Source organism: Panthera uncia (assembly GCF_023721935.1).
Source record: "Panthera uncia isolate 11264 chromosome C1 unlocalized genomic scaffold, Puncia_PCG_1.0 HiC_scaffold_4, whole genome shotgun sequence".
NCBI lineage: Eukaryota > Metazoa > Chordata > Mammalia > Carnivora > Felidae > Panthera > Panthera uncia.
Genome location: NW_026057585.1, coordinates 40,439,678 through 40,463,106, shown reverse-complemented (window position 1 = coordinate 40,463,106; position 23,429 = coordinate 40,439,678). Strand labels below are relative to the sequence as shown.

General features: G+C 39.3%; 1 pseudogene; it reads right to left on the bottom strand.

Moving 5' to 3' along the window:
• Window positions 1–10,239: 10,239 nt before the first annotated feature.
• LOC125913656 (E3 ubiquitin-protein ligase RNFT1-like) lies at window positions 10,240–18,227 on the bottom strand (annotated as a pseudogene).
• Window positions 18,228–23,429: the final 5,202 nt, after the last annotated feature.

The following is a 23,429-nucleotide window of genomic DNA, read 5'->3' as shown; positions in this document are numbered from 1 at the left end:
TTGGTTTCTAACCTAAACACTTAATACATTTTCCATTTCATATTCTTCCACACATCTTTTAAATGGCTTTATAGTTGCCTATTGTATGATATATTACAACTTATTCAACCAAACCTCTATAATTTGACACTTAATACTATATTTTAATTCATGAAACTTGGACTCTCCCAGAAAATCAAGGTTACATGGATAATGTTTGTGTTTTCTTTCATGCTGTGCTTTATTTCAGAGACATAAGTGATAAATTTTTAGAGCTAAAGGAGGACGTAATTTTTAAAGCTAGTTCTCTCAGGCAAACAGCACATTACTCTCCAGAAGACCTCATCAGGACTATTTTTGTCCAGTGTTCAACAAAAAGGCTTAGATAACTGAAAGAAGTGACCGACTAAGTGAAATAAGATTAAGAAGTGTTAAGCATCTATGACCTCTTCATTTAAACAAAGCCTTAGTCACACTCCAGGAGAGAAGCAAGTCCTCTTTTGAAATATAGCTATTGGAAAGAAATAGAGAAATATTGTAATAAAATACCTGTGTCTGTTGGCCTTAGCAAGAGCTTGAAGGATCAAGCAGCTGACCTATGTCACTGGGACAGAGATCCCATTGTGGGCACTAGAGGCAGCAGGTGCACATGTCATGGCCATGTTTTTCACATTTAATGAAGTAGTGTACATGTCTTTTTCAGCCTTCTTCCTTATGGTTTTTAATCTTTTTCTCTGTTTAAAATGGGTCTAAAAATAGTTGAAATGTTTAAAAAATTGTGTAAATTTATCAATTTTCTAAATAACTATCTTCCTAAATGTTTCATACTTCATTGTTTTTTGGAAAGTCTTTTTAAACTCAAGCTGCAAGTAAAATTGCCAATAACTTGAAAAAGGCTAAAGTCAAGTTTTTCGTTTTTTTTGGTTTTGTTTTGTTTTTTGTTTTTTGCTTGTTTCCAAAGACAGTTCACTAAGCATAAGAATTGAATTTGCAAAATATGGGTAGTCATCTTTCTGATGCAGTGTTTTGTCTGGAATCTAGATTATATATTAATACTTCCTCCAATCATAAGATTCTATGATTTCGTTAATAAGAGTGGTTAGAAAATTACCATGTGACTTCTAACCCTGGGGTTAATGATTTTCATTCTTCTCTGACTGTACCTCTATTCTAATGAACTCTCTCCTTATGTATTTGCTGTCTAATGAGTGGACTCTATGTCCAGACAATTGGCTGTGCTTATTCTTTCAGATGGAATATTGGAATTGGACGGACCTCAAGGCACTTTTCTCAGATGTTACGGACCCTGTGTTTTAGGCCAGAATTTCTGCTCTTGCTCTGAAAGCTTTGACAACAGCTTTGTTTAATTGGTGTTTTGTGTATATCAGTTATAAAAGTTTGGGGTTTCTTTCCTGGAAATGTACTATACAAAGTGAAAAGGTTTTTGGATTGCCATATATATATAATCAATCTATGTGAGAGTTCTTGTGACTTTGAAGGAATGTCTGACCTCTGATTGCATTAGAATTCCCATAGTGCTGTACCCCAAGTGAAGCTGACTTTGCATTTCTAATCAGAACTGAGATTGACATAAATCCTAGTGTGTGTGTGTTTCAAAAAAGATTTTTAAGCTGAAATGCAAAGCCCAAATATTTGAAGTTGGCAGAAAGATTAGAAAAGGAGAATTGGAAATGAACTTTCTTTTTTCCTAAATAACCTAGAAAAGTTACCAGCTTTTTAAGGGGTGGGGGGAGCCTGGTAGGTGGAGGATATAGTGGGGATTTTTTTTTAATGTTTATTTATTTTTGAGACCGAGAGACAGAGCATGAATGGGGGAAGGTCAGAGAGAGAGGGAAACACAGAATCTGAAGCAGGCTCCAGGCTCCAAGCTGTCAGCACAGAGCCTGATGTGGGGCTCGAACTCACGGACTGAGAGATCATGACCTGAGCCGAAGTTGGGCGCTTAACTGACTGAGCCACCCAGGCAGCCCAATAGTGGGGATTTTTAAATGACCAATTTTTGTTATGTTTTATTGCCATAGGGAAGAATTAAAGTATTTCTTGAGCTAAATAAGTGTGTCAGGCCTTGGGAATGTGCCTTCATGTAAATCTTACTCCTTTAATAATCCAAAAAGGTCTTGGAATCTCAGCCTTCTTACCTAATAAGCCTGTAACCAAGCCATATCACATGCCTGGACAGCACATTCCTTCTTTTCTTTTTTTTTTTTTTAATTCCCTTCTGCTAAGTTACTTTTCTCCAAATATCTATTCTTTTTTAACTTGACAAAATTGAGAACCTATTATGCAAGGCCTGTATTATACCTCATGGTAGATGGAGGGAGGCATAAAGATGTGATTCCTGCCCTAGGGAACCTTAACAGTGAGACCTAGCCCTAACTCTAACACTAACCCTTAGCTCTGAACAGCAAGGTAGGACTCCCTTTTGGTTCTAGATATCATTCTCATAGCCCTAAAGTTCTTTTTTACCAGGCATTTTATTAGCTGCTGTTTGTCATTTTGTCACTTCCTGATTTAAATTGTCCTTTCTGCCTCAGAACTCATTTTCCTGAGGCATTTTTCCCCCTTATCTTTATCTCTATAGTAAATGTGAAAAATAATAAAATTTGCTTAAGTAAGATTTTTATCAGAAAGCTTAATTCTGAAAGCATTAATTTCAAATTCATGTCTTATTAAGTTTAGGAGTTCCCTGAGGACATAGCAATTGAAAGTCCTACATTTAAAATCTAATTTAAAGTTTAAAAATAAAAGATACAAATGTAAATTATATCCTTAATTGCTATAAAGGGAATTGTGGGTTCTTAAGTATTTGAGACTAAAAAGTACTTGTATTAAATTCCAGACTAGTAAAGTATGTAAATTATAAAGGTACTATAAGGATAAAGGGTTGAAAGAAAGTTCATTTGGAATGTAATTGTGATAGTTAATTTTATATGTCACTGTGACTGGGCCATAGGGTGCCCAGATATTTGGTCACACATTATTTTGGGTATATCTGCAAGGGTATTTTTTGATGAGATTAATATTTTAAGGGGTAAAGCTGGTTGCTTTCTATAATGTGGGTGGGCATCATCCAATTAGTTGAAGGTCTAAATAGAATAAGACTGACCTTCCCTGGAGTAAGAGGAAAAAAGTCTTTAGCAGACTGTCTTCAGACTTCTTCTGTATCATCAGGTTTCCTGTACCTGCACCTGCTTTAGACTGGAACTGCATTGTCTCTCTTGGGTTTCAAGAAGATCACCGCAGATTTGGACTTGCCAGCGTCCATACTCATGAGATTCAATTCGTATATTCCAATTCCTACATCTTACTGGTTCTGTTTCTCTTGAGAACCCTAATGCAGTAATATACATAACATTTGCTAATCATATGCTTGTTTTAGTACTTTGCACAGTGTACAATACATAGTTGATTAATTCTTACAGGCTTCACAAAGTTTTGGACTCTGTGCTGTTTACTAACTATATGACTTTGGTTAATTCTATGCCTCAGTTTCTTCATCTTTAATATTAGGCTAATAACGTTAACTTCCAAATAGGGTTGTTGTGAGGATTAAATGGAACAGAGCAAGGAAAGGAAACAAGTTTTGATGAAAGCTCTAACCATTACACCCATTCAGGGCCTTTCTGTGACTAGCATTACCTATTTATTTGGCAATACATGGGACTGGGATGTGGTCCATGGATGCTCTCAAAGAAGACCGTGGCCTATGCGGCATTTCATAGTTCTCTGGTGAACCGAGTTCAGCCTTCCCTGTCTGGTGAAGCTAACAACTTCATATTCCTCTTGGCTTCAGTCAGAACAGGCCAGTACTCTGAAAATAGTGGTTTTGTTTGTTTGTTTGTTTTTGTTTTGTTTTGGTTTTTTTTGCATTATTTCATCAACCTATAGTACAAAATCTATAGTGCAAATCTTTTTTTATTTTTTTGTTTTTTTTTGCATTCCATCAACCAAGGAAACACATAATGACAAAAAGCTTCTGAGGATTCAGGAACACTTTTGAGTGAATTTATGTAAGAAACTCCGATACTGCCCAAGACCCCCATGCCAGATTAAATTAGGTTTAAGCTCCATTTCCAGGGCCTATAACAGGCATAGTGCTGCTGCCCCCCACCTTTTTTTTTTTTTTTAATTAAAAAAATTTTTTTTCATTTATTTTTGAGAGATCAAGCACAAGTTGGGGAGGGGGGCAGAGAGAGAGGGAGACACAGAATCCGAAGCAGGCTCCAGGCTCCGAGCTGTCAGCACAGAGCCCAACGTGGGGCTCTAACTCACCATGAGACCATGACCTGAGCCGAAGTTGGATGCTCAACCAACTGAGCCACCCAAGTGCCCCAATGCTGCCCCCCCTTTTTTATTTTTTATTTTTTTGAGAGAGCACGTGTGAACAGGGGACAGGCAGGTGGGGGGTGGAGAATCCCAAGCAGGTTCCATGCTGTCAGCACAGAGTCCAATGCAGGATTGAACTCATGAACCATGAGATCATGACATGAACTGAAATCAAGAGTTAGACACTTAACTGACTGAGCCACCCAGGTGCCCCTTCTCCTGTTTCCTTGAATTTCCCACTCTTTAATTCCTCATGTGTCCCAGTACTTCCACTTTTTTGCTGTTTGCGGTGATCCAGAAGCTCAGCCCCTTGACCATTTCCCACAAAAACTTTAACCATACACAGAATTTTTTGAATGTGGTAATTGTCTTGAAGATCTGAGAGGTTCCTTTACTCACTACACAGCCTGTGCCATCTTGCAGGCTCTGTCTTCTGTTTTCTGCTCAGGGCCTTTCAAAGCCAGTGCTCCTTCTGGGATCCTTCCCAAACATCATGTGCACCCCTGGTGAGTAGAGTTTTCCCTCTCCTTCTGACAGCTCTTCTCAGAGCTGTGTGTTCCTACTAGATCAGTCTGCCCAGTTTCCCCAACCTGTCTGACATTCTGTTACTCAGGAAAAACATCTTTGTGTTTGTGTCAAATGGTAGTACAAATGTGTTAGGCATGTTGTTTATACAGTCCACAGACAGGGCTTGCTGTGTTTATGTAGTTACAGTGTCCTTATACTAATTATGGTGGCCAAGGGGCCCCAGTACTCAACAGACTGGGGACCACTGCCACAAAAATTCCTCTATTAATATTTTATGGAGCTATTATCCATGGATTTATATTTTCATTCTCATCTGCTCTTATCTCTTAACAAAAACCTTAAGTTCATCCCACTTAAAAAAAACTTGTACATATTTCTACTTATCCTAAGTTTTTCCTCGCTTAAATTTTAAGCATATATTTCTTTTATTATATTCCAGGCCTCAGTGAACACATTCAGTCTACCTCAATATTTTATAGACATCAATTTTTTTCTACTTTTGGCTTTGACCATTCCGTCCTGAATAATGCTGATTTGTCTCCATGTTTTAGCTTCCAGCTCTTACAGCATCAGTGTAGTGTGGGAACATTATAGACCATATTTCCAGCTGCCCTCATGTCAATACCATTTGCTAATGGTATTGATATTAGAAAGGGGAGGCCACTTTTCATTTTCTCCACTCTGGATTGCTTAAGAGCAAATGCTGACATATTTTAAAGTAGAGATTTTTCTATAAAAGATTGTTTTGCAGTAAGGCAAACTTAGACATTTTAATACATTCTAGTCAGTATGTAAGCGTTTTGACCATTTGGACAATCTTAATTTTTGCAATACAACTAGGCACTAGTTAGAACCAGGGTGTAGTACTATTTTTATTTCTTCAGCTTGTTATTACTGAATATTCTTTCAGGATTGTTCCCCTCCCATGGGAAAATACCATACACCCAGCGATTTAGCTCTGGACCAAAGAATGCAGTGACTATTTGTGTGTGCTGAGTTAGCATCTGCAGGGAGTGGGTTTTGGGTTTAAAATTCTAACATTCAGAAGATACTGAAAATCCACTATGTACATACAAGGTGCCATACCAGAAACATTCCTGATCCTCAGGGGGCTTATAGTTTAGAGTGGAGATGAGACAAGACTAGCAAGTCAGAAAGTAGCCATAATGCAAAGCAGAGGAGTGGTAATTTCCTGTGAGGGCTCTGATGGGACCCCTGAGAAGGGGGAGAATACATCCCATTGGGACCAGGGGAGAGTTCATGGGTAGAGTCTTGGCAGCACCTTAAACAGTGGTCAGCAATGAGTCAGGGAGAGAAAATGAGGTAGAAGGCAAGGCATGGATGTGGGAAGGTGGAGGATAGGTATGAGAGCAAATGATTTTGTGAAGAAAAGTACCAAAATTTCAGTCTGCAAAGGTAGGTTGAGTCTGATCAAGAAGGATCTTCAGTATGAGGCTAAGAAAGTTCTGTGACCCCTGATTCTTCCCCAAACCTTGTAGTTCGTTTGGGTCCTATTTTTATAGTAGCATGTACACTAATGTATCCTGGTTAATCTGTTTTTGTTCCTACTAATTGTATTACTCTGAGTAATTCAAAGTCCTGGTAAGTAATTTATCTTTGTATTGTCACATGGAAGGAGCTTAGTAAATGTGACCATGATTTAAGCCCGTCTTTTTAAATTTAATTAATTTATTTTTAATGTTTTTATTCTTGAGAGAGAGAGGGAGACAGAATCTGAAGCAGGCTCCAGACTCTGATCTGTCAGCATAGAGCCCAATGCAAGGCTTGACCCTAGCTGAAGTCAGACACTTAACTGAGCCACCCAGGCGCCCCTGATTTAAGCCCATTTTCAGTTTTGTTTTGTTGCAGGAATAGCATTATCTGCAAAGACATCTCCCTTTCTCCCTCCCCCCGACACACTACACTTTCATGAAGAAACAGATTTTGAAAGTTGACTTTTTTCTCTGAAGGTTACTGATTCTCCATTTTCTTAAAAAAATTTTTTTTAAATGTTTATTTATTTTTGAGAGAAAGAGAGAGTGTGAGCAGGGGAGGGGCAGGGGGAGAGAGACACAGAATCTGAAGCAGGCTCCAGGCTCTGAGCTTCCAGCCCGATGCAGGGCTGGAACTCACAAACTGCGAGATCATGACCTAAGCTGAAGTCAGATGTTAACCGACTGAGCCACCCAGGCACCCCTGATTCTCAATTTTCTTACTGAATTTTGCAGGATCCATTTTGATGTGAGTTGCAGCTTTAACAGATTGCAAAAGCTGTTGTCAGCTTGGTGATTATATTGTATATTCTCAATTTTGGAGGGCAACAGTGTGTGAAAGATATGGATTCTCAATTGCCTGAGAAAAGGCAGATTACTGGCAGCACTGACTCTAGCAGTTTTAAATAGAAGATATATAATAGATATAAACTTTTGATGGTCCCCATTTCTACATAATAAAGTCCAAATTTTTGCATGTGTTTAAGACCCATAGCAATATGCCCAAAGGAACCTCTTGTTCGTTGCTGTTCTCTTTCTTGTGTCTATGTTTTGGCCAAAGAGAACCATTTACCCTCCTCAGGCTGTGTCATTTCTTTCAATCCTCCTATCTTTGTGCTGTTCTTTCTGCTGTATATACATTAGTGATTGTAATAGATAACCTTCCAAACCTCAGGGGCTTAATATGATTAAAGTATATTTATTTTTGCTCAGGTAAGAATGGAATACAGTCACTCCTAGAGGGTGGCATTTCTCTACACGTTTTTAGGGACTCCTGTTTCTTCTGTCCTTTGGATCCCCCATGTTCACACCACAACTCCCAAAGTTGTTCTTCTCATCTCCAGCCTAGCCAGCTGGAAGGAAAAAGGCATGAGGGTCATGAGTCAGAGGCCAAACAAGTCAGGCCTGGAAGCAACAGATGTTACTTCTCACATTATATTGGTCAGTACTGACCACAAAGCAGGCTAACAGTGTCCCAGGAGAAAAAGAAAATGGTTTTCAATGATTTGCTAACCAGTATCCTCCACAGTCTTTCTTTCTGGTCACAAATATCTATTCCATTCTTTTATAGAAAATATCCATATCTCATAGGAGGCACCCAAAGACCTATGAAGTCAGCGAAGTGGCACAAAGTTCAGATCTTCCAGTGATGGACATGGTGTCTGGACGGGGCCTCTTGTGTGATCTGTCAATAAAAAGGCTGTTCAGCCTTTCTCCCTCTGAATGTAGAGTGGTGAATCAGGAACAGGATAACTCAACAAAGCGAAAACAAATGAACCTCTCTTTTGGAAAAAGAGAAAAACAGAAAGAGAAAAACAGAAGACACTCAACAATTTCTAGTTGCTAGTAGATATGAAATCCTGAACAAGCATTATGAAAATATTCTGTCTTCATAAGGTGGGGTTAGGGGAAGTTCCTTGATTAGATCATGACGTTGCTCCCCTGGTCAAACTCCTTTGTCCGTGGCCCTGGGTCCATCTTCTGGGAGGGACTTCCATGTCATGTTTTTTTATGGCCACACCTGAAGAGGATATTTGGGAGTGTATTCTTGAAGGCTATACAACTTTCACAGCCTGTTTTCTACTTGTGCAAGTGTGAGGTCCTGAGGATTGTTTTAATGCTCAAATAGTCTAAGGCTTTTTCAGGTTGGGATTATATTTATTTGGCAGTACAGTTCACTTAGAAATCTAGAAGGCTTTTGATCTGTTAACATCTAGTCAGTTCCATGTGCCAGTAAATATATCCAATGTTTGCCTAGATGTCATTCTCAAGTCTTATTTCTTTGCTTTCTTGTTCCCATACCCTTCCTTCTCAATTTAATGGTGGCTACCTTGAGGCCATTAGGTTAAAGGCTAACCATTAATGTAATCTTTGTAATAACACTGAAAATTTTTAAATTATATTATTGCTAATAATGTTTAAAAGAGTAATATTAAAATATATCATTCTCAGTAAATTAATATTCACGTAGAAAATCTTATTAAAGATAAAATATAACATATAGAACTTTCATTTAAAAATACAATCATCAAAACTAAAAGGCAACCGACAGAATGGGAGAAGATATTTGCAAACGACATATCAGATAAAGGGTTAGTATCCAAAATCTATAAACAACTTATCAAACTCAACACCCAAAAAACAATCCAGTGAAGAAATGGGCAAAAGCCATGAATAGACACTTCTCCAAAGAAGACATCCAGATGGCTAACAGACACATGAAAAAATGCTCAACATCACTCATCATCACGGAAATACAAATCAAAACCCCAATGAGATACCACCTTACACCTGTCAGAATGGCTAACATTAACAACTGAGGCAACAACAGATGTTGGTGAGGATGCAGAGAAAGAACTACCCTACGACCCACTTATGTGAAATTAGAGAAAGATGAATATATGACTTCATATGAGGACTTTAAGAGACAAAACAGATGAACAAAGGGAAGGGAAACAAAAGTAATATAAAAACAGGGAGGGGGACAAAACAGAGTCTTTTTTAAATTTTTTTTCATAAGAGACTCTTAAATATGGAGAACAAACTGAGGGTTACTGGAGGGGTTGTGGGAGGGAGGATGAGCTAAATGGGTAAGGGGCACTAAGGAATCTACTCCTGATCGTTGTTGCACCATATTCTAACTAATTTAGATGTAAATGAAAAAAAGTTAAAATGAAATTCTCATTAAAAAAATCACCATAAAAAATAAAATAATGTAAATTTTGGGGCACCTGGGTGTCTCGGTTAAGCGTCTGACTCTTGATTTCGGCTCAGGTCATGATCTCATGGCTTGTAGGTTCAAGCCCCATGTCAGGCTCTGCACTGGCAGTGTGGAGCCTGCTTGGGATTCTTTCTCTTCCCCTCTCTCTGCCTCTCCCTTGCTCTCTCACACACCCTCTCAAATTAAAAAATATATAAATTTTATGAAAACTTTAAGAATTTTTGAGATTTTGGATAAAGATATATTTTATCATAAAAATATTCCTTATTTTGAAACATTGTTTGAAAAGAATACCTGAATTCCTCTGAAGCCATTAATTCTTAATTTAGTTATGCAGTTGCTGTTTTTGATAACATTAGTAAGAAAATACATTTATAGTTTTATACTGCAATCACATGTCAAGTAATTAGAATAAATGTCAATATAGACGTTAGATTAAACATTACTTACATTTTTTTTTGAAGTTTATTTGAGAGAGTGCATACTAAAATCTATCCTGATGACTTTAGCAATGGTCAGTACAACCAAATGAAATTAATATGTTGTAGTCTTAATAGTTTATAGGACTTAACTATATTTGTTTCTGTCTCTCTTTTTTAAATGTTTATTTTTGAGAGAGAGGGGGGACAGAGGATCTGAAGTGGGATCTGCACTGACAGCGACTCTAATGTGGGGCTCGAACCCATGAACTATGAGATCAAGACCTGAACCGAAGTCGGATGCTCAACTGACTGACACACCCAGGCACCCCTGGACTTAATTATATTTGAAGGTGTGATGAAGTATCCCCATCTTGCCATTTGGTTACATGGTCTGAAATCACAGTTCTGACCAGTGGACATTCTCTTGGTGGAACCATGAGGTAATGTACTCTTGAGAAAATATATGTTGACAGATGGGAAAAATAATCTCAAGAAATTCTGCTTGACATATTGATCAAATATCATCTGAACAAGTCACTCTATAGCTTGGTCATGTAAAAAGTATTTACAAAACCTGTCTGAAAGTCCTCAGATTTCCAAAAAGAATCCAAAATTTTAAAAGGAAGTAGAATAAGCTGGTAATATTCCAAGAATCTAGTTATATTACCAAACTCCCTGTAGCTAATGAGGTAATGAAACCAAACTGCTATGGAACAAAATTCATTTATACTGACACAATTCTTCTAAGAATGTATACCAGTAATCCTTGGATTTACAAGACATCATGAAAGAGGGTACCCAATGAAGTAAGGCATTTTGAGCCAATGAAGAAGACTTTCAGAATGAAGACTATAATTCCAATAATCCAAAGTACTTCCAGAAGCTTGGATGACCCAAAGTAGTATTTACAAAGATTAAGTTGTAATAAAGTGACTGAAAAATGAAAGAGAACAAAAGATTCTGCCAAGAATACCAAGTATACTGAATTTTGGGGCACTTTTTCTTAGAAAAGCCCAATCTACAGTACTTTTGTTGACATACATAAAAGTTGTTAGAAGCCCAGTTCGAAGAGAAATTACATATATTTCTGAAGCTTGGATTTTCAGCACATTCTTTAGACCTGGAGTTTATCTGGATGTGAGCATCTCCAGAATGAAGGCAGGGCCCTTCTGTCCACCTTGTTGCAGGAGCACTTTAGGAGGTTGATGCTGCTGCAAGGTCCAGAGTTCATGGAGGGTGGCATGGTCCTTGAGTATTTTTTCTCTCCTCCACATTCCTTTGCATAGGGATTGTGTTTCCTCTAGTGATGATGAGTGGGTGGAAGTCTCACAGGGTGTCAGGGACAATGGGAGACCGTCCTATCTCTATAGTCAGGGTTCCTCATCCTCAAACCCAACCACAACTAACTTTGTTAGCCCCAGTGGCAGCAACAAAGCTAGATTTTAATGGGATTTTGTGTTCATATATATTTTCAAAATTGTCTTTTAAAATTTGGGGCCCAATAGCTTTCATACAGCCTTCCTCGTTAGGCTCCCAAATTGGCTTGCAAATTGGCCAATTATTTCATAAGCTCTTTTTTTTTAAGTTTATTTATTTTGAGGTGGGGAGGGGCAGTGAGAGGGAGAAAGAGAATCCCAAACAGGGTCCATGCTGCCAGCGCAGAGCCTGATGTGGGGCTCAAACTCACAAACTGCGAGATCATGACCTGAGCTGAAATCAAGAATGGGGCACTTAACCGACTGAGCCACCCAGGTGCCTCACTTGAGCTCACTTCTTAAAATACTTTGCCTGAGATACAAAATAAAAGCCCACAATTATTCTCTTGCCAACCACTTCCTCCAGAGTTAGTGTCAATGGGCATATGTTCTGCCTTCCAAGTTATCCCAGGCAAGTTTACCACATGTTTTGCCCCTGTGTAATTTGGATGTCCATCTTTACAGCTCTGTCATAGATTCATTTATGAGTCTTGACATCAAATGGTGTAAGTCCTTCGAATTTTTTCTTTTCCAAAGTTGTTTTGACTCTTCTGTGTTCTTTGCAGCTCTATATGCCTTTCAGAATAATCATTTCAGTTGCTACAAAAAAAGCCTGCTGGGATCAGGGAAGTAAGGGTCCAGGAAGGATAGTTGGTGAAGCAGGGCGGTCACTAAGCAGTCTTCCTGAAACATTGGCATGGTGGACAAGTCAGAGCTTGAGGGGAATCTGCTGATAGGGTCCACAAAGGAGAACTCCACTCCCATGGAGGTCTGTGGAAGGCTGTGATCTGGTCCTCGTGGTTGCTTCTGTGAGTTTGCAGTTGGGTATCTGGTCATGGGTTGCTGTTGGTCAGCAGGACAGGCAGATGGGAAGAACAGCTGGATCTGGAGGCAGAGGAAGGTGTAGAGTGGGGAAGAACAAGCACAGACTGGCACTTGCTTCTCTGCATCTTACTCTACTCACCTCTAACCATGATGACCTTCGGAGCATAAGGGCTGACTCCTTCATTTTCCAAATCATGTGCAAGTTTCTAATCCAGAACCAAGTAGGGAAGAAGATGAAAAAATGTAGTTCCAACTTAGACTGAGACAAAATAAAACTTCTTTGACTGCTCTTTCTGTGTCACCATCTTCATCCACCCAGCCACCAGCTCCTGTTGATTCTACATTGTTATTTCTGCATTATAAACCATTCCCTTCTTCTATAGTTCAATCCCTCATACATCTTAAGTCTGGATTACTGTAATAACCTCCTAACTTGCAGTTACATTAAATGTGGTCATGTAGGTTGTGCATTGCACAACTTTGAGTGCCATTCATAGACCACATTTGATGGTCCTCCCTCTAGTTGTGCAGGGTACATCAGGCAGAACCGTACATAGTTCCATCTCAGGTCTAGCCTCACTTCATCCCTTTAGCAGTATGGGTCATCCTTTTAAAAGGCAAAATGGACTCTAGCATTCTCCTGCTTAAAATTGTTGTCCTCACATGACCTTCAAGGTGAAATTCAAATTCCTTAGCATAGCATGCAATCCATTCATGATTACCAGATGAGCCTAGGCTCTGGAATCAGAATTTCTAAGTTGGAATTTTTTTTTAGCCACTTCTACAATATATGACCTTGGGCAAGTTACTTAATTTAAAATTTTAATTTAAATTTTCTGTTTCTTTAACTGTGAAATGGGGGGGAGGAAGATAAGAATAGCCTTTCATCATCAACTTTTGTCAGCATTCATTGAGATGTAAAGATGTAATGTTCCTTCTGTAGTGCTCTCACCATTGACTGTGCCCACCCCAACTCTATGCTTCATCTGAACTGAACTGTACTACTGGTTCTCCTCGTTGTGACCCATCTGCCTCTGTGCCTTTACACTTGCCTGAATCACCCTAGCTAGAACCTGCTCATTGTCCAGGACTCAGTGACTCATCATTTCCTCCTAGAAGCCTTCTCTGATTCCCTCAGCCTCAGTGTGACTGTTTCCTTGGGCTCAGTGTCAGTACTTGATTATACCACAGTGGATTCTCTTTTTTCTGTCTCCCCCACTATAAACTGTACACTGTCTACCCTGCTAGACCATAAACTCTAGACCATGTTTTCCTTGAGGGTAAGAACTGTTTTACTTATCTTTGTACCTTAGCTCCTAATGTAGCAGAGACTAAGTTTTTAAGAATGTTAGCAGCTTCTCAAAATGTTTATTGAATTAATGAATGGCGAATGATGAGGGCTCTAACAGGTATTGTTATACTTTATGGAGAAGCATAAAGATGATGAAGGGAATATTTTGGGACAATTCATACTAGCACGAATTTTAGAATTCTGAAATTTATTGATTTGGTAGATTTAAAAGTATGTTACTGTTAAGAAGGGAATTAAAAAGAATGAAGATTTCTTTCTTTCTTTCTTTCTTTCTTTCTTTCTTTCTTTCTTTCTTTCTTTCTTTCTTTCTTTTTCTGAGAGAGAATGAGAGAGCACACATGTGAGTAGGGCAGGGGCAGAAGGAGAGGGAGAGAGAATCTTAGGCTGCATGCCCAGCTCAGAGCCAGACAGAGGACTCCATCTCATGACCATGAGATCATGACCTGAGAAGAGATCAATTAACTGACTGATCTACCCAGGTGCTCCCAAAATGGAACATTTTTTAACAGAAAGAATGACTAAGCACATTTTTTTGTTAAGGAATTGTTTACTACCATTTGCTCAATATCCATTACTTTAAGACCTCTTACAAAGATATTATTGAAACCCACAACTATATGGTCAGTTAATCTTTTTAAAAAAATTTTTTTTAATGTTTATTTTTGAGAGACAAAGTGTGAGTGGGGGAGGGGCACAGAGAGACCACTTTCTTATACCATACACAAAAATAAATTCAAAGTGGATGAAAGACCTAAATGTGAGACCTAAAACCATAAAAAAAATCCTAGAGAAGGACACAGGCAGTAACCTCTCTGACACTGACCATAACAATTTCTTTCTAGATATGTCTCTCTTTTTTTTTAATATTTATTTATTTTTGAGAGAGAGAGAGGGAAAGAACACAAGTGGGGGAGGGGCAGAGAGAGACACAATCTAAAGCAGGCTCCAGGGTCTGAGCTGTCAGTGCAGAGCCTGAGGCGGGGATCGAACTCATAAACTGTGAGATCATGACCTGAGCTGAAGTCAGACGCTTAACCAACTGAGCCACCCAGGCGCCCCTCTAGATATGTCTCTTGAGGCAAGGGGAAAAAAAGCAAAAATAAACTATTGGGACTTCATCAAAATGAAAAGCTTTTGCACAGTGAAGGAAACAATCAACAAAACTGAAAGGCAACCTATAGAATGGGAGAAGATATTTGCAAATGACCTATCTGATAAAGTGTTAGTATCCAAAAAATATAAAGAACTTTTAAAACTCAACACCCCAAAACAAATAATCCAATTAAAATATAGGCAGGGGGCGCCTGGGTGGCTCAGTCGGTTAAGCGTCCGACTTCGGCTCAGGTCACGATCTCGCGGTCCGTGACTTCGAGCCCCGCATCGGGCTCTGGGCTGATGGCTCAGAGCCTGGAGCCTGCTTCCCATTCTGTGTCTCCCTCTCTCTCTGCCCCGCCCCGTTCATGCTCTCTCTCTGTCTCAAAAATAAATAAACGTTAAAAAAAAGAAAAATTAAAAAAAATATATAGGCAGAAGACACGAATAGACACTTTTCCAAAGAAGACCTCCAGCTGGCCAACAGACACATGAAGAGATGCTCAACATCACTGATCATCTGGGAAATATAAATGAAAACTACAATGAGATATTCCCTCAAATCTGTCAGAAGGGCTAAAAATCAACAACACAAACAAAAGGTGTTGGTGAGAATGTGGAACCTTCTCGTACTGTTGGTGGGAATGCAAACTGGTGTAGCCATTGTGGAAAACCATATGATGTTTCCTAAAAAGTTAAAAATAGATCTACCCTATGATCCAACAATCACACTTCTGGGTATTTACTCAATACAAAATCACTAATTCAAAGGGATGCACCCTGATGTTTATAGCAGCATTATCTGCAACAGCCAAATTGTGGAAACAGCCCAACTGTCCATTGATTGATGAATGGATAAAGAAGATGTGGTACATTTATACAGTAGAATATTACCCAGCCATCAAAAAGAATGAAATCTTGCCATTTGCAACAACATGGATGGAACTAGACAGCATTATACTAAGCGCAAGAAGTCAGAGAAAGGCAAATACTATATGATTTCACTTATGTGGAATATAAGAAACAAAACAAATGAGCAAAGGGGAAAAAAGGGAGAGGCAAACCAAGAAACAGACTCAACTATAGAGAACAAACTGATGGTGACCAAGGGGGAGGTGGATGGGGGGGATGGGTGAAATAGGTGATGGGGATTAGGAGCACACTTGTGATGAGCACTGAGTGTTGTATGAAGTGTCGAATTACTGTATTGTACACCTGAAACTAATATTCCCCTTTATGTTAACTAACTGGAATTTAAATAACTTAAAAATATCGAATAATGCATTAAAAGTTTTAAAGGTCTTTAAAGAATGTTTTGTTTACCAGTGCTTAACTGTATTACCTAAAAACATAAAGTAGCTATCCTTGGCAGATTATGGATCAAAATACTGAGAACTGTTTATTTTAAAATGTCTGTATGAGTTCAGTCATTTAACCGTGTACCTTGCCTCAGTCAGCAGTTTATACCTGATATTTCTGATGGCAATCTTTTAATAAAGAGAACAAGTAATTACCCTGAGTTTTTCTTCAAAATTTTAAAGTTCTGTGTACTGAATATGCTCAAAATAAAGCACATCTGTTAAGGATTTTTTTTTTTTTTGATAAAAAAGTGAAGGGCAAGGGGGCATTAACTGGACAACACTCTGGGTCTCTCCCAGACATGTCATTAGATCTGGTAATAAAGTGATTATTGTGTTTGAATGCAGGTCTGTCATTTCCTGCCCTCACCCCCTCGAGATGATGTCAGCAGTTGTTTAAAGAAATTTAACTGTCCCTCTTGTACTTGGAATTAAAATGAAACATGAACTGTTTTCTCCTTAAAAAAAAGAAAAAAATTTCAGATTTCTGGATTAATAATTATGAAATGTCTTAAAGTTTGAAATAAAAATGTCATTGCATAGACTAAATATCAGAGGATATTAAATCCAAGCACTTCTGTGGGCTATAGATGTTGACCTTTTCCAAAAGCCTGTCCCTTCTTCAAATAAGTTCTTGCTTTGATATGAGGAAAAGTTTTAATAAATGTGGAAATGATCATTCTCAACCTCAGTATCATGCTGTGTTGGGCTTATGATTCTAACTGCTATGTGATGCATCACAATTGTAAGATTAAGAAGAGTGACCTGCTTAAATGTTTTTGCATCTTACAAACGAATAAGAATATGAAAATCTCACCAAAGAAATGAGCAGAGGGCATACCACAGGAGTCCAAAAAGAAAAAAATAAAAATGTCCAATGGAAAGATTTTAGCCTTCCTAGTAACAAAATGCAAACAAGCACAATAATGAGATACCATCTTAACCTATCACAACAGCAAGGGGAGTGAAGAAGTGTGCACTTTCATCCATTGCTGTTGGGAGTGTAAATCTATAGTCTTCTCTGCAGTTTGATAGTATGTGTGAAAGATTTTAAAGATGCTTTTAGCTTTGACTTGGGAATCCCACTTCTAGGAATTTGTTCTAAGAAAATAATAGGACAAATGCCGAAAGGTAAAAATTTAAGCATAGTTATCACAGCCTTGTTTTTGAAATGGCACTGAGTAGGTAACCTGCTTTTGCCTGGTTTCTGTGTTGGGGCACAGCCACTTCTGGAATACTTCCAGCCCCTCTTCCACCGCAGACCCCTCCCCAGGGGAAAAGGAGCAGCTTGTTTGGTTGTGGTCAGGGCTCTGCTCCCACTGTTCTTGCACTTTGCATCATTCTACCTGCAGAGCATGTGCCCTCACTGGCTTCCTGCCAAGTGCAGCTTTTATGCGGAAGGCCTCCTGACTGTGGGGAAGCCTGCGGTTTTCCAGCTCTACCTGTGTCTGTCTAGGAAACTGTTTAACTCCAGATACCCTGTTAGGAGTCTCATTGGGCTGCACACCTGATCTGTGTCCTCCATCCAACTTTTATAAAAAATAAGGCTGATAGTTTGATTTCTATTTGTCTGACTCCTCTCTACTGGTCAGTTGGTATTGAACCAGGGCTTCCTGACACCCTCAAGAAATAACAAAATAGAATTTGGATACCCCGAAACATGGGATTGATTAAAAGGATATGGCTGTAAAATTGTATATGATGCAATTCAAAATGATTCTGTTAAGGTATATATTGATAAATGAAAAGAAGATCCTAATATATCCTTTTTGCATATGAGCACACTTACTGTATATGTATGTAGTTGGCTCTTTTCCCCTCTCTCTTTCTGCATCTATATTTTCTAAAGCTTCTTTAACTACATAAAGATAGGTTGTTTTTTTGCCTCTGTATAGGCTGTAGTTACGGCTGTGTTTACTATGTCTGTGGTGGCTGGAGTGTCCTTTCCCTTATTTTTTTGTTTCACAGGCAGTTTCCCTGATGGGGTGAGCAGGGTCTTGGGCACAGGCAGGAAATGTGGAATTAGGTGGGCTTTTCCCAGCTGGACACCTTCATTACATAACTTCTCCTAGGATATCTGGCCCCTGGTGATGTGGCTACTGACTTCATCCTCTCTACAGAGCCTTACCTGGTCGGAAAGGAGCTCACCCTTGGGCCCATATGAGGTAATTGTCATCTTGTTCCTCTACTGCCCTATTCAGTCTCCTGCTCAGGAAGTTGGAGCTGCTGTCTGAGGACCAGTGCCTCAGTCATTCTCATGCTATTGAGGGCTGGGAGAATTTTCCCACTCAATAGAATTAAACTGTAGACGGTATTTAGTCCAGGGTGAGCTGATGCAGTTACCTCTAATTCATGGAGATGCCGAAAGCATCATTATTTGCAATGGCTCCTGGGAAATGGAATTTTCCAAATAAGTGAAGTTTCTAGATAGCAATACTACTTTAAGAGCCTATACTACTTTTCTTAATCTTTTTTTAAGTTTATCCTAAGAGAAAGGGAGAGAGAGAGAGAGCATGTAGGGGAGAGGCAGAGAGAGAGAGAGAGAGAGCGAGAGCGAGTGAGCATGTAGGGGAGAGGCAGAGAGAGAGAGAGAGAGAGAGAGAGAGAGAGAGAGAATCCCAAGCACACTCCACACTGTCAGCACAGAGCTGATGCAGAGCTCAAACCCACAAAGCATGAGATCATAACCTGAGCCGAAACCAAGAGTCAGATGCTTAACTGACTGAGCTACCCAGGCACCCCTCTTAATCATTTTTAATGGAAATCTTACTGAAGGGGTTTCAATTTATTTTCATAAACATTCAATATTTTCTTGATGACTCAGTCTCATCCTTTTAAAAAAACGTATTTTATTGTGCCTTAGAATGGTGATATTCTCTGACTACACTACACCAATGCAGTTCTGAAGAGCAGCTCCTGGTTGTACCTTCCTTCACAGTCACAGGTTTTTTAGATGGTCAGCCTATGGCCCCTGCCAAAAAGTGTTCCATGCAATCATCTGCGTGCTCTGGTTGGAACCTTGCTTTGTTGAATTAGCAAAAGATTGGGAAAGGCCTGATTAGCATTAAGATTTAGCATCTTGTAACAGATGCATTTGTGCTGCTGTGAGGCCATTTTCATTTGGTTCTGGGTTTGCTGTTGGGTTTCAGCCACTGTGGTTAAAGTGGTCAGCAATCAGAACTAGGGCTGAAGGGGCCATTCTTGTATTTTGTAACAAGATTTCCCTTCACTCTTTTGACAACTGAATTAAAATTCACATTTTCCTTTACAAATAAGCTTCCTCATAGTTTAATGATCACTTACATTATAATTGTAGGAACTGTGGTTCAAACAAATGAAGTCAATTAAAAAATTTTTTTTCAATGTTTATTTATTTTTGAGAGACAGAGAGAGACAGAGTGAGAGTAGGGAAGGGCAGAGAGAGAGGGAGACACAGAATTCAAGCAAGGCTCCAGGCTCTGAGCTGTCAGCATAGAGCCTGACACGGGGCTGGAACCTACACAGGGTGAGATCATGACCTGAGCCGAAGTTGGACGCCCAACCGACTGAGCCACCCAGGCGCCCCTGAAGTCAATTTTCTAACTTCAATTATAATAAAATTGAAATGTTTATGAACTTCAGGATCTGTTCCTGAGGCTTTAAGGCTGGAAATCACAAGCTATTTCCAAGAGAATTCTGAGGAGACCATTGAATGATCATTGTTCATCCATTTTAACTCTATTCAACTTCATTAAGCAATTGATTCTTTTATTGATTTTCCATCACCTAAAGTATAAAGTGCAATTTCTTTAACATTCTATCAGTTAGGCTGCCTAAAAACCACCCAAAACATAGTGGTTTAAAAGGAAAGTTTTAAAATGTTTTATGATACTATAGCTCAGTGGGCAGCTCTCTCGGTCTGAGTCAGTTTGGCTAGAGCTAGATGGTTTGGGTTTTCCTCATGTGTCTGGGATGACTGAGATGACTGGGGCCTCTCTCCATGAGGTCTTTTCTCTCCCAGGGGCTAGCCCAGGTGTGTCATACAGTGGCAGAATGGCTTCTGGCAGCGAGAGGGCAAACTCCAAAGCACAGTAATTTTCAAGCCTCTGCCTATGTTATATTTATTAATGTCCCATTGGCCAAGCTAAATCCCATTGGCTCTAGTGCATGCATACAAAGAGGTGTGATTTATGGAGGTCATTACTGTAATAATCTATCACAGCATGTTCCAAACTGTCATTCTAACCCTGCAGTTCCCACGATGTGGCTGAGGTGCCCCAGAACACCACAGTGAATTCACAGGGGGTGTTGTGGGACGTTTAAAAATATCAAACAAAACATAATTATACTCTATGACTATAGGACATCATGCAAACTATGAACTTTATGTCTGCCACAGTGTCAATGTCATACATTTCTTTTGGTGCTGTTGTATCTTTGCAAAGCTGGGTTTTTGGTGGTTGCTGTGATAAAAAGCAACTACTACATGAAAATCACTGTGGAACAGGGAGTGAGAGTGGTGCCAATTTGATTCCAAGATTGTAGAAGTGATACAGTGCCCAGCAGGTGCATATATTTCATTATTAAGTTAATGTTATTTAAGGATGAAACATTAAAAAAATATATATGTGTATTTCAAATGTAATTAGGTTGTGAGGACACACATACTTACAAATTGTTTGGACCTAACTGTGTAGAAAATGAAATTAAGGATTTCTTTTGGTTTAGGGGCATTGTGAAAAAAATTAACAAGATGCTAAGGATACTGTGAGCCAAGAGTGGTTGGGAACTACTGCACTAACCTCATTTTCTACTGCTGATAAAAGAAGGAAGTCAAGAAGGAAAGCTCATTTGGGGAAAAGTTGAATGGATTCAGTTGTGGAGATGCTGAGTCTGAGGTCCTAGTGGGCCATTCAGGAAAGGCATAGAGCTGGGACCCAGGCAGGAAGTTTAGAGCAGAGCCGATTTCATCCCTGAATAGTCATGTGCAGGCTCTCTTTCTAAGTGCTTTGGATATTGTATAAACTCAATAATTAACTGCAAAATAATAAGATAGAGTTGTTGAAAGGGAAGGAACCTAAAAACCCAAACTTGAAACCAGTCTGCAAAACAAATGTTCTTGGCTTAATATTTTTGCAAATGTTAAATGGGTATATTTTCATTTCCTTCTTACATCATGTTTTATTGCAAAAGGTTCTATGGGAGAGCCATGAGGTTTACTTGGCTAGAGAAAGAGAAAGTGAACTATTGACTTCTGAGCCATGTGTGCATATAGGGGGTTTGCTTAATTATCTTATTTCCCATTTAGCACATCACTAGCTGAGCCCAGAAAATTCAGATCATAGAGGGCTATCCATTGTATAGAGAAGACACACTTATATACACTTAAGGCTTCACGAGGTTAGCATCAAGAAGTAGGAGGATATATGGGGCGCCTGGGTGGCTCAGTTGGTTGAGCGTCCGACTTCAGCTTAGGTCATGATCTTGCAGTCTGTGAGTTTGAGCCCCGCGTCGGGCTCTGTGCTGACAGCTCGGAGCCTGGAGCCTGCTTCGGATTCTGTGTCTCCCTCTCTCTCTGCCCTTCGCCCACTCATGCTCTGTCTCTGTCTCAGAAATAAATAAGCATTAAAAAAAAAAACAAGTAGGAGGATATGATGTTAGGAAAGTAAAAACCTCCCCCACCTCCACATACCTTTCTTGGCCAAGGAGATTGTGGAAAGAAATAGAAGTAGAAGATAGTCATATGTGTCTTGTAATTTTCCCCCATGGCTTGGAAAGAAGTTGTATTACAAAAATAAGAGCAATAGTAAGAACAAAGACGGGAGATATTGCCCATTTCCAAGTTGGGGACCCTGGAAATCTCATTTTTGTTCGTTCACCTGTACCAACTTGGGAGTATGACCACAACAACTTGGCTATGCACCACAAACAGAAGGAGATCCTATGGCTTTGTTTTCCTATGCTTCCTCCAAGTCCCATGTTTTGTAGATGATGTGACAAGAGCCAGAAGGCCTTCTGAGGCACCATCTGCCCACCCTGCCCTGACAAGGCAGGTGGAATGCCAGGCCAGTAGACTTGGTGAGGACCAGAGTAGTCACTCCACAGTCTATAGCCAACATAGTAGGGGTAAGGCTGAGACATACAGAGGTGTTACTTGGTCCTGACCAAGCAAGGTGCACCCAGTGAATAATGGCTGATGTCTTGAGACCAGTAGTAACTTCCCAATGCACGCCAATGACGTCCATGAAGATAGGAGGCTCTTTCTCTCAAAGTCATGAGGACCCATCAATGCCCTTCTCCTCAGATATCCAGATATCATCTTAGGGAGAGAAGCAGGGGAGGGAGGCAGGTGCCTGAGGGCCAGCATTGACTACATACTTTTCTAGGCCCAGTGCAAAATGAAAATACAAGTCCCTTGTTCAAAAATTAAGAATCTTAAGACTGTGACAGAGCATTAAACCAGCTGTGGGGGCTTTCTAAGTGCAGGACTATGTGCAACTGCACAGGTCTCAGACCTATGAAGCTGGTCCTGCTGAGAGCCTGAACATACTTTTCCCCTAGAGATTCTCAACACTGCCTAAAGGGATCATTTAAATTATCAGATTGGATTAAATTTAAATTGCATTGGACATATAGTTAATTCTTTCCCCATTAACCAGTGAGTGAATGGGAACCTGAGAGAAATGCCAGATTAGTTTATGGACAATCAAGACATTACTGATTTGGGTTGAGTTATATTTGTGGTCCTTTTGTAAAGACATAGTTTTCTCTTCTATAGGAGAAGAGCTGCTGATTAGAGAGGTTAGGGGATTGTTCAAGGTCACCAAGGTAGTTAGTGGTGAAATTGAGGTTTCACCCAGGTATGATTCCAAAACTCAGACATTTTTTTACTTTTCTGATGCAGATAATGGTAAAGTCAAAGGTAAATCTGAGATATTGAGCTTTAAAGTGAAATTTCTTTTAAAATGTGCTTATTTTTATAAGTGCATGAAGAGTATGCATTGTCACCAATAGGAATGATACTGTCTCCTAGAGAATACTTTGGAAAGTTGGGGGTATTTTGGTTGTCTGAGGGGATAGTGGGGATTTTATGGACAAAGGTTAGGGATATTAGAAAGTTGCAATTTGCAGGGCAGTCCTACACAAGGAAGAATTGTTTGATGTTCTACATAACTTTTAGTTGCTTCATCAGTTGCTTGGGTAGGTAAAAACTTGTTATAATTATTAGTCTAGAGCCTAATAACATTTTACATAAACTCATAATATATTTTGCATGGTTTAAAAATAGGCTGCATTTTCCAAAACTAAAATAATTGTAAATTGAAGGAAGAGTATACTTGATTTATTTCAAGCTTTACCAAGTTGTTCCCCATTTTGGAAAACCACATTGCCTAGTGGC